General features: G+C 55.5%; 2 long non-coding RNA genes across 2 annotated transcripts in view; both read left to right on the top strand.

Moving 5' to 3' along the window:
* LOC121154722 overlaps positions 1–9,016 on the top strand; it is a 9,197-nt gene extending 181 nt beyond the window's left edge. The window contains exons 2-3 of the long non-coding RNA XR_005883599.1: positions 2,218–2,220; positions 9,006–9,016. This is a non-coding gene — a long non-coding RNA (uncharacterized LOC121154722). The remainder of the gene's footprint in view (positions 1–2,217; positions 2,221–9,005) is intronic.
* LOC121154721 lies at positions 7,414–8,366 on the top strand. Its single transcript, XR_005883598.1, has 2 exons — positions 7,414–7,952; positions 8,256–8,366. It is a non-coding gene; the product is annotated as an uncharacterized LOC121154721 (long non-coding RNA).
* Positions 9,017–9,424: the final 408 nt, after the last annotated feature.

The following is a 9,424-nucleotide window of genomic DNA, read 5'->3' as shown; positions in this document are numbered from 1 at the left end:
CCGAGCCCCCAGCCCCGAGGGAACGCTCCCGGAGCCGATGCGGCTGAGGGGAGACCCAACGGGCCCAAACCCGTGGCCCCGCCACCACCACCCTCGCCGGCGGCGACCGGCCAGCGGGCCGCGGATAGCCCAAGGGTGGGAAGCGAGCAGAGAGCCACCCCACGCCAGGGCCACAGGGGCAGCACGGGACAAGCCACACGCAACCCCAGGGCCCCGGGTGGTAAGCGGAAGGCCAGACACACCAGAGGCATGCGAGCGACCGCAGGGCCCCTCCGCCGGGCCCGTAGGCAGCGGGACGCCCGGCCCCAGCCCACCGGGACCCTCCCCCGACACGGGGGGGGGGGGAAGGTGCGGGCCACAGCGAGGTAGAGGCGCGAGAGGCAGCGTCCGGCCCCCAGCGCAAGGGGCCGGAAGGAACGAGCGACCATCGCCACCTAATGCACAACGACCCAAGCCATCAGCGTCATTAGCAGCGTGGCTACCGACACGCACCAGGAGGAGGGAGGAACGGCGCGGCGAGCGGGGGATACGGCACCCCGTCACGTAGCCACGTCCCTCTCGGATCGCTAGAGAAGGCTTTTCTCAGTGAAGGCGAGCCGCACCCCGCCAGCCCCACGTGCGCCTCTCACCGGGCCCAAAGGGCCCCAACACCGAGGGAGCATCAACCCAACCCGGGGGACGAGCCCGAGGATGGGCGGAGGGGTCTGCGGCACAGGTAAGGAAGTCACCTGCCCCCACGGACGCGCAGGGGCACCGGAGGCAAGCCGGGCGAGGCCACAGGCCGTGGCAGCAGCAGCCGGTGCTGCGCCCACACTTCCTTTTCCTCACCACCTCGACCCCCCGGAGGCTCCCGCGCACCAGGCAGCACACACCAGCGAGGAGGCTGCAGCGGCACACCCGGGAGAGCACACACTGGGGTGGGGCAAGGGAGCGACACCACCACTCGGTTCCAGGCGCCTGAAGGGCAAACGACCCGGACTGCTCCAGGAGCACCGCACAGAGCCGAGCAGAGCCGGACTCTGCCGGACAAGCCCCACACCACCGCAGGAGGGGGCCCGCCCACGCCGTGACACGCCGGCACGGCAGAGGGCGAAGGGTGTCCGCCACGTCCGAGGACCCCCGCCCGGACCCCCACACCAGCGCGCCTCCAGGCGGCACGAGGCAGAGGGAGCGGAGATCGGGCCGGGTTCCGCACCCCTGGCCTCTCCCACCACACCGAGGCAGGGGAAAGAGGAACCAGGAGCCCGCAAGACAGAACGAGAAGCTCGGCAGCATTCGCCATGAACGGCCGTCCCTCGTCTGTAAGCGGCTTAGACCCGGCCCAGGAGAGCGCCACATCACCACATCGGTCAGTCGGTCTGGAATTGTGACATCACACGAGGCACAGGGGGTCACGCCCGGGCGAGGACAGCTGCCAGAGAGGGGTCCGTCACAGCCTCACCGGCCCCTTGCCTCCTCAGCGGCGGTGGCCAACCCCAGCGGAGGAACGCCTGACACGCACACGTGGCATGAAGACGCCACTACCGACTCAGACTCAGAAAGGGGGTCTTCGTCAGCCACCCCTACACAACGGGCCTCCTGCAGCAGAGAGCAGACACGGGTATAGGACCCAGCGCCCGGCCTCGCCTCCACTGCTCTTGCAGCAAATCGTAAGCCGGAGATGGCAGCACCGTCGCAGGGCTCAACCGGGATCGCACACCAAGCTGCCGCACGAACCCAGGCAGGCAGCTCGGCCACCGGATGGGCAGGGGAGACACAGTCCGACGCCAGGCCGCCGGCAGCCCGTCGCGCTCTTCCCCTACCCACCAAGACGCAAAACCAGGAGCCCAGCTCTCCTGACCACAGTCGCCAGGAGACAGCGTGTCAGCACCTACCTGCAGATCCAAAATGACAACTGCAGGCATACAAATTCCCTTCCAGGGGACAACGGGGACAATGTGTGGGACACAGCCACCCCTCAGATGGGGGCCCGGGTCACAAGTCCCCAAGAACATACCTATCGACGACGGGGCGTGCTCCTGTGGCCACCTGGTTGACCCAAGGAGTTAGAAAAACAAACACGCTTACAGTCCCACCAGCGGCCACGACCTGGACCCTTGTGCGGGCGACAACTGTCAGGCAGGGAGCCAGCCCCACCAACGGCCCCAGCCCGGCGGCCCCGTGGCCCGGGGCCTCGCAGCCCCGACAACAGCCACAACCGGGTCCCCTAGTGTGGAGGCAGTGATAAAGGGTGTGCTGGTCGACCCCATGCACTCTAACGGTACTCCAGCACGATGACATTCAGGAGCGCGCAGACACCTACCCACCCCCGCAGCTGCCCGCCTGCTCACTTGCAAGCCTCCAGGCCCAATCTCCCAGCAGCACACCAGCCAGCAAGGTCCCAGCAGGGCTGCGACTCTCCCGCCTGCAGCTTGGGGACTTTATTACACCCTGTCCCGGGCTCTCCACCCACCTGTTTCCCCTTGCCGGCTCCGGAAAAGGGAAAAGGCAGCCAGAAAATAAAAAGGAACCACCAACATCGAGAGAGAAAAGAGAGGCAGGGAGAGAGAGAGAGAATGAGCACTGAAAGGAAGGCAAAAGTACAAAAACTAGGAAAGGAGAAAGACAACATAAAGGGAAGCAATGGAAGCAGTAGGGGAAACACACACACACACACACACACACACACACACACACACACAAACAAAAAATGGCCAGACAGACACGAGTGAAAGAGATGAGGGAAGAAAATAAATCCAGAATGAGACCGCGAGAGAAAAGCCTCTAGGAAAAGGGAGAGAATGTAAAGATGAACAATGTCGAATAAAGGTGGGAGTCAGAAGTGAAATTCTCTGAGACGCAGGGGAGTGGGAGAAGGAGAGGGGACAGGTCAAAGGAGAAAGCGAAAGAGAGGAAAGCGGCGGTATTCAGCAATCAAAGCAGAGAGAGAGGGAGTCTAAAAGGAAAGGAGAGATCCAAGAAGAAAGAAATCAGGAAACATCCCCGGGGAGGCAACAGATCCCCCGCCTGGACGGAGCAAGCAGGAGAGCACCTCGAGAGACGCACGCACAGTGCAGTCCCGGCCCGGTGCAAGGACGGTTTGTGCAGCGCCGCCCGCCGCCGCCGCCGCCCGGCCAGCAAGCCAGAAGCCCGACTGTGCTGACTGCGCCTGCGCTAAACCCACTGTTTCCCTCCCTCCCCCTCCCTCCTTTCCTCGCCCCCCCCAAACTCCACGCCAACCGCCACCCCGAGGCCTCGCGAGACTTGAGGCTAGTTCTGCTGTCAGCGCCATCTTGGTTTTTGTCTCATGTCCGATCCGGTACTGTGGCCACTAGATGACGCGCAGACCCCGCGATTGGATTCTTGAAACACGCTGCGGTTCCCGGTGTGGAGTTAGTTGGGGCTGCGACGGGGCGGGGATGATGAAGGATGGGGGAGCAGGAAGAGCAAAGGCAAGAGATAACAACGACAACGCTGAGTCTCGAGCCCAGGGGTCAGTTCCAGATTCATCCCTTGGGCCATGTGTTTCCAGGCCCAGCTCTCCCGGGGAACCTCATCCGGTAATGAGACAGAGACAGAGAGAGAGAGAGAGAGAGAGAGAGAGAGAGAGAGAGAGACTGCCTCACAAAAATCAGAAACCCAGTTCAGTCCATCTCAATGCTCCCAACCGCGTTGGGACAGCAAAGATTTCCCTATACACACAGCTAAAACCCAGTCAGCGCCTCACCCCAAGTCCGTTCTTAGTCTCTCGCGGGCCTTGGCCGCTAGGTGTCGCTGTTAATGTGTTTGCCCTGTGTCCTTGGTCTTCCTGACACTGCCCCGCCCCCACCCCCCCACTCCTGCTGTTCATCTCTGCACTCTCCCTCCCCCCTCCTGCCCATCTCTCTCTGCCACCGGTTCTCGCTCACCCGCCCGCCCGCCCCGTGTGGAGACAGTCAGTCAACAGTAACTGACTTTTTCGTCTCTTTTCTTTCTGCGTCGCCCGTTTCTCTTCTTGCCCCTCCTTGCCAGGTGTCCTCCACTTTCTCTTTCTTTCTTTTTTTCAGATATATATGTATTTTTATCGATTTATTTCTTGTGAGTTTTTGAATGACGTGTTATGTTACAATTTCGCCGAGATCAGGATTCCCCCTCCCCCCTGGCTCCCACCCTTGTAAGAGCTTAGAATAACCGCTTGATTTTGCTTCTGTATATTGCTTTCTGCTGAGCAAGAGTAGAGCCATGTTGGAATAAATATAGAAAAGTTATTTCATGAAGCAAGTAAAAGTTTCAGTTTCCCAGACATGAACAAGGCAGCTGCAGGAATAAAGGAGAGAAGGTAGCAAGGCCGGAGCAGCAAGGCCAACACAAGAATGTAGTGGATAAGGAAGGGAGGCACAACAGTCTGAGAAAGCACAGACTGTTATGCCAAGCCAAGGGAGCCCTGGCGCTGTCTAATCTTAAAGTAAAATGCTAGCTGTTATGCGAAGTTTGCGGTTTTGTCCTTTAAAAAGGTGCTTTAACCTGCTTGGGGCGCGCAGAGTCCTGGGTGCCTCCAGATTACTCTGTTGCCCATTCACGAATGCTCAATAAAATCCTCATGCTTTTTACAGCCTCTGCTTTGTGACTTGTCTTGCCGAACGGAGTGGCTCCCCTTCCACGGGGTTGGACTCTCCCCAAGTCTAACATTTTGGTGCATTGGCCAGGAATCAGGAGCAACCGTCCTCGGCAAGCAACATCCTAGCAGGGGGAGGTAAGACCGATCGGAAAGTGTGTATTTTTGTCTGTTGTTCTGTTCTGTCCTTGCCCCCCCCCCCCAGTCTTTGAATGGTACCGGTTTGATTTGAATTTGTACGCTGGAGGACGCTCCAGTGCTTTGGAGACGGGGTGAAGATCACGTCACCCTCGTCTGGCCTTGTATGGTCGCCCCAGAGTGGCCGTCTTGTATCTTGTATTGGGCCCTTTGGAAATCTTGTATCGCGCGAATCCTGTTTGTGTCATTTGTTTGTTTTGTAATTGTGTGTAGTCTCTTGTCTTTGAATATGGGTCAGGCTGAGTCTTCTCCCCTGAGTCTTACTCTCCAACATTGGCCTGACGTTTCCACCCGCGCTCACAACCTATCAGTGGAAGTGCGTCGAAAGAAATGGAAAACTCTCTGCACCGTTGAGTGGCCGACTGTCGCTGCTGCATGGCCGCCCAGCGGCACCTTTAATCTAACCACTATCTTGCAGGTGAAAGGCCTCATCCGGGCGACCCGGGCCATCGGGCCATGGGGCATCCCGACCAGTTACCGTATATCTTGGTATGGGAGGACCTCATGGTTAATTCCCCCCCCCCCTCCCCCCGCCGTGGGCTCAACCTTTTCTCATCGCACCCTGTCCTCCTCCTCCTCCTTCTCCAGAATTGCAGGCGCCTTCAGCTCCGCCCCTACCCCAACCCTCTGCTCTTGTTTCCCTCTGTCCGCTGGAAGCTACTCGTCCTCGACCTAAGCCTGTCCTGCCCGATGATAGTCAGATGGACCTATTAATGACCTCTGAACTTCCTCCACCTTATCCCCAGGAGCATCAACCTGAAGGAGAACCCCCAAGAGGAAGACCGGGGGAGATGGGCTCTCCAGACACCACTGTAAATGAACAGCCTGAAGCCAGATCCCCAATCCATACCAGGTTGCGGCTACGCAGGGCTCAATTGGAGGAGGGAGAAAGAGGAGAAGGGCAATGGTCTTCACAGTTGTACCCCTTGAGAATTGTAGGGGGGCAGGTCCAGTATTGGCCTTTCTCTGCCTCTGATTTGTATAATTGGAAAACTCATAACCCTCCTTTCTCCCAAGACCCCCAAGCATTAACGGGTCTCATCGAGTCCATCTTGTTGACGCACCAGCCGACTTGGGATGATTGTCAGCAGCTGTTACGGACTCTACTGACCACAGAAGAAGTCCAACGGGTGCTGATGGAGGCCAGAAAGAATGTCCTTCGGACTAATGGGCAGCCCACCCAACTTCCAAACGAAATTGATGAAGTGTTCAACCCTTGTCTGACCTAATTGGGACTTCGACACTCCAAATGGTAGGGAGCGTCTCCGTCTTTATTGCCAGACTCTGTTGGCGGGTCTCAAGCGTGCCCGGAAGGCGACCCACTAATTTGGCTAAGGTAAGAGCAGTTCTACAGGGAGCTGGGGAGACTCCCGCGGGATTCTTAGAAAGACTAATGGAAGCATACCGCATGTATACACCGTTTGATCCGGCAAGTGAAGATAGGCAGGGGGAAGTGATTATGGCTTTCATAGGACAGTCGGCACCAGACATTCGAAATAAGTTACAAAGACTAGAAGGATTGCAGACTTATAGCTTGCAGGACTTAGTAAAAGAGGCAGATAAAATTTTCAATAAGAGAGAGACTCCGGAAGAGAGAGAAGAGAGACTAAGAAAGATGCAGGAAGAGAGAGAGGATAAGAGAGATAAGCGACGGAATAAAGAACTGAGCCGTATCTTGGCCACTGTAGTTCATAACAAGCAAATAACATCCCAGGGAACTGAGATAGGGAGACAGTTTAGAGAACAGGGAGGTGAGCGGCGAAACCGTTTAGGGAAAGATCAATGTGCTTCTATTGCGACCCTGCTCAGGGACGCAAACAAACTGACCCTGGGACAGAAAGTCACAATAATAGCTCCACATGCTGTGGAGTCGGTTGTCCGCCAACCGCCAGACAGGTGGCTTTCAAATGCCCGCATGACTCACTACCAGGCTTTGCTCTTAGCTCCTGAACGCATTACTTTTGGACCAGTTGCTACGCTCAATCCCGCTTCCCTATTGCCGGAGCCGGGAACGGCCAAGGATGCCCCCCATGACTGCTCCCAGATTCTGGCCGAAGTTCATGGGACTCGTGAAGATCTAACTGACCAGCCTCTACCAGACGCGGAGGTAACCTGGTTCACAGATGGCAGCAGCTATGTCACCGAAGGAACTCGGCGGGCAGGAGCAGCAGTGGTGAGTAACAATGACTCCATAGTCTGGGCCAGTGCCCTAGAGCCAGGGACGTCGGCCCAGCGAGCTGAACTAATAGCCCTCACAAAGGCTCTAGAACTGGCGGCGGGAAAAGTAGCAAACATCTATACTGACAGTAGGTATGCTTTTGCTACGGCCCATGTGCATGGTGAGATTTATCGCAGAAGGGGCCTCTTAACTTCAGGAGGACGAGAAATAAAGAACAAGCAAGAGATAATAAACCTCTTGAGGGCACTATTCCTTCCAAAAAGACTGAGCATTATTCATTGTCCGGGCCACCAAAAAGGAACAGATCCAATAGCTAGAGGAAATAGACTGGCAGACCAGACTGCAAAAACTGTTGCCACTGAGCCAATCTCAGCCCTACCCCTGGAAATAAACTCAAAAAGGGGACCCGAAGAGACCAGGCAAAACACAGATGACATAGTCTGCAACTGGGGAGTTCCATTTAAATATACTGATAATGACAGAGCTCTCATGAAAGAACTCGAAGGGGAGTGGGATGCTAAGTGCAAAGCATGGAGAAAAGGAGACAAGGTCATCCTGCCCTATCGCATAGCTACTGAAATCATTGAACACCTCCACCGCCTCACTCATTTGAGCCGGAGAAAAATGCACGCTCTACTTGCAAATGAGAAATGCCCGTTTATAACTCCTGACCTGCAGTTTCTTACTCAAATTACAGTGGACCAATGCAAGCCTTGTGCCCAGGTAAACGCAGGGCGACTAAAACTCCCCCAAGGAGCCCGTGCCCGAGGACACCGACCGGGAATACAATGGGAAATAGACTTTACTGAAGTAAAACCGGGACTGTATGGTTATAAATATCTCTTAGTTTTTGTAGACACCTTTTCAGGCTGGGTAGAAGCCTACCCCACGAAGAATGAAACGGCCACGACAGTCGTTAAAAAACTCCTTGAAGAAATTTTTCCCCGGTACGGATTGCCGCAAGTATTAGGGTCAGATAACGGTCCCGCTTTCGCCTCCCAGGTAAGTCAGGGGGTGGCCAAGAGTTTGGGGATCAATTGGAAACTACATTGTGCTTATCGACCCCAGAGTTCAGGCCAGGTAGAAAGAATGAATAGAACTCTAAAAGAGACCTTGACTAAATTAGCCCTAGAGACTGGCGGAAAAGACTGGGTACGGCTCCTCCCTATGGCCCTTTTTCGAGTGCGCAACACTCCTGCATATCATGGGCTGACTCCCTCTGAAATATTATATGGAAGCCCACCACCGGCATCCTCTTTCTGTGATTTTGATCCTACCTTGTTCCCCCATCCACCCTCGTTACAGGCGCATCTCCAGGCTCTCAGAGCAGTGAGAGAGTACATCTGGAAACCGCTTGCAGAGGCCTACAAGGACAAAGACATTCCACCGTGCCCTCACCCGTTCAAGGAAGGAGACCAGGTGTATGTCCGGAGACACCAGGCAAAAACCTTGGAACCACGGTGGAAAGGACCCTTTACCGTCCTACTGACTACTCCAACCGCCCTGAAAGTCGACGGAATTGCTGCCTGGGTACATGCCTCCCACGTGAAGCACGCCAAGGATCAGCCAGCAACAGGGACTACAGGGACTGACCAGGAACCAGAATGGAAACTTCAACGAACCCCAAATCCTCTAAAGATAAGACTGACTCGTGCTTAAAAATGTACTTTCTGACTTTGCTATCTCTTCCATGTTCATTGTCAGATTATAACCCACATACCCCCCATAAAATTACCTGGAAAATCAGTAGTTTAGAAATAGGAACAGTCATAAATAGCACTCAAGTCATTGGACCGGTTGATGTTACCTTCCCAAAGTTATATTTTGATCTATGTGACCTAGTTGGAGGAGCATGGGAGACTCCCGGTCTCCCTTATTCAGGAACTAGTAGCCGGAACGCGTATGGCTGTGAGAATGTACTGGGATGGTTACACACCAGAGCCAGACCTTTTTACGTTTGTCCGGGGAGCGACCGTAGCAAAGCCAAAATCAAGCAGTGTAGGGGGGCCGAAGAAGGATACTGTGCTAGTTGAGGTTGTGAAACTACCGGGACAGTGTATTGGCTCACTGAATCGACTGACCTCATCTCAGTCAAAAGGGAAAATATTCCAGGGTATTCAGGGACAGGGCCCTGGATTTGCAGCCAGGGTCACTGGAAACAAAACTGCGGACCATGCTTTGATAGTGTAACTAGAAGAACAGGAAGCACCCCAGGTGGCAGATGCAATCCTTTAGTTATTTCTTTCACCTCGGCCGGAGAAAAAGCTGACTGGACTAAGACGAGAGCATGGGGATTGTGGCTCTACAGAGAAGGGTGGGACGCATTTACTCTGTTCACTATCTCCCGCCAAATAGAGCCCTTAGCCACCCAGTCTATTGGCCCAAATCATGTCCTGCCTGCCTTCCGCGGGCCGTCAGGACAACAGCCTCAACATCCTATAAGGCCATTTTTCAACCACACAGTAGCTCCACAA

The sequence above is a fragment of the Ochotona curzoniae genome, unplaced genomic scaffold (assembly GCF_017591425.1).
Source record: "Ochotona curzoniae isolate NIBS_2020 unplaced genomic scaffold, NIBS_Ocur_1.0 contig_2848, whole genome shotgun sequence".
Lineage (NCBI taxonomy): Eukaryota > Metazoa > Chordata > Mammalia > Lagomorpha > Ochotonidae > Ochotona > Ochotona curzoniae.
The sequence above is the reverse complement of the archived record's forward strand: the minus strand, read 5'-3'. Positions and strand labels throughout refer to the sequence as shown.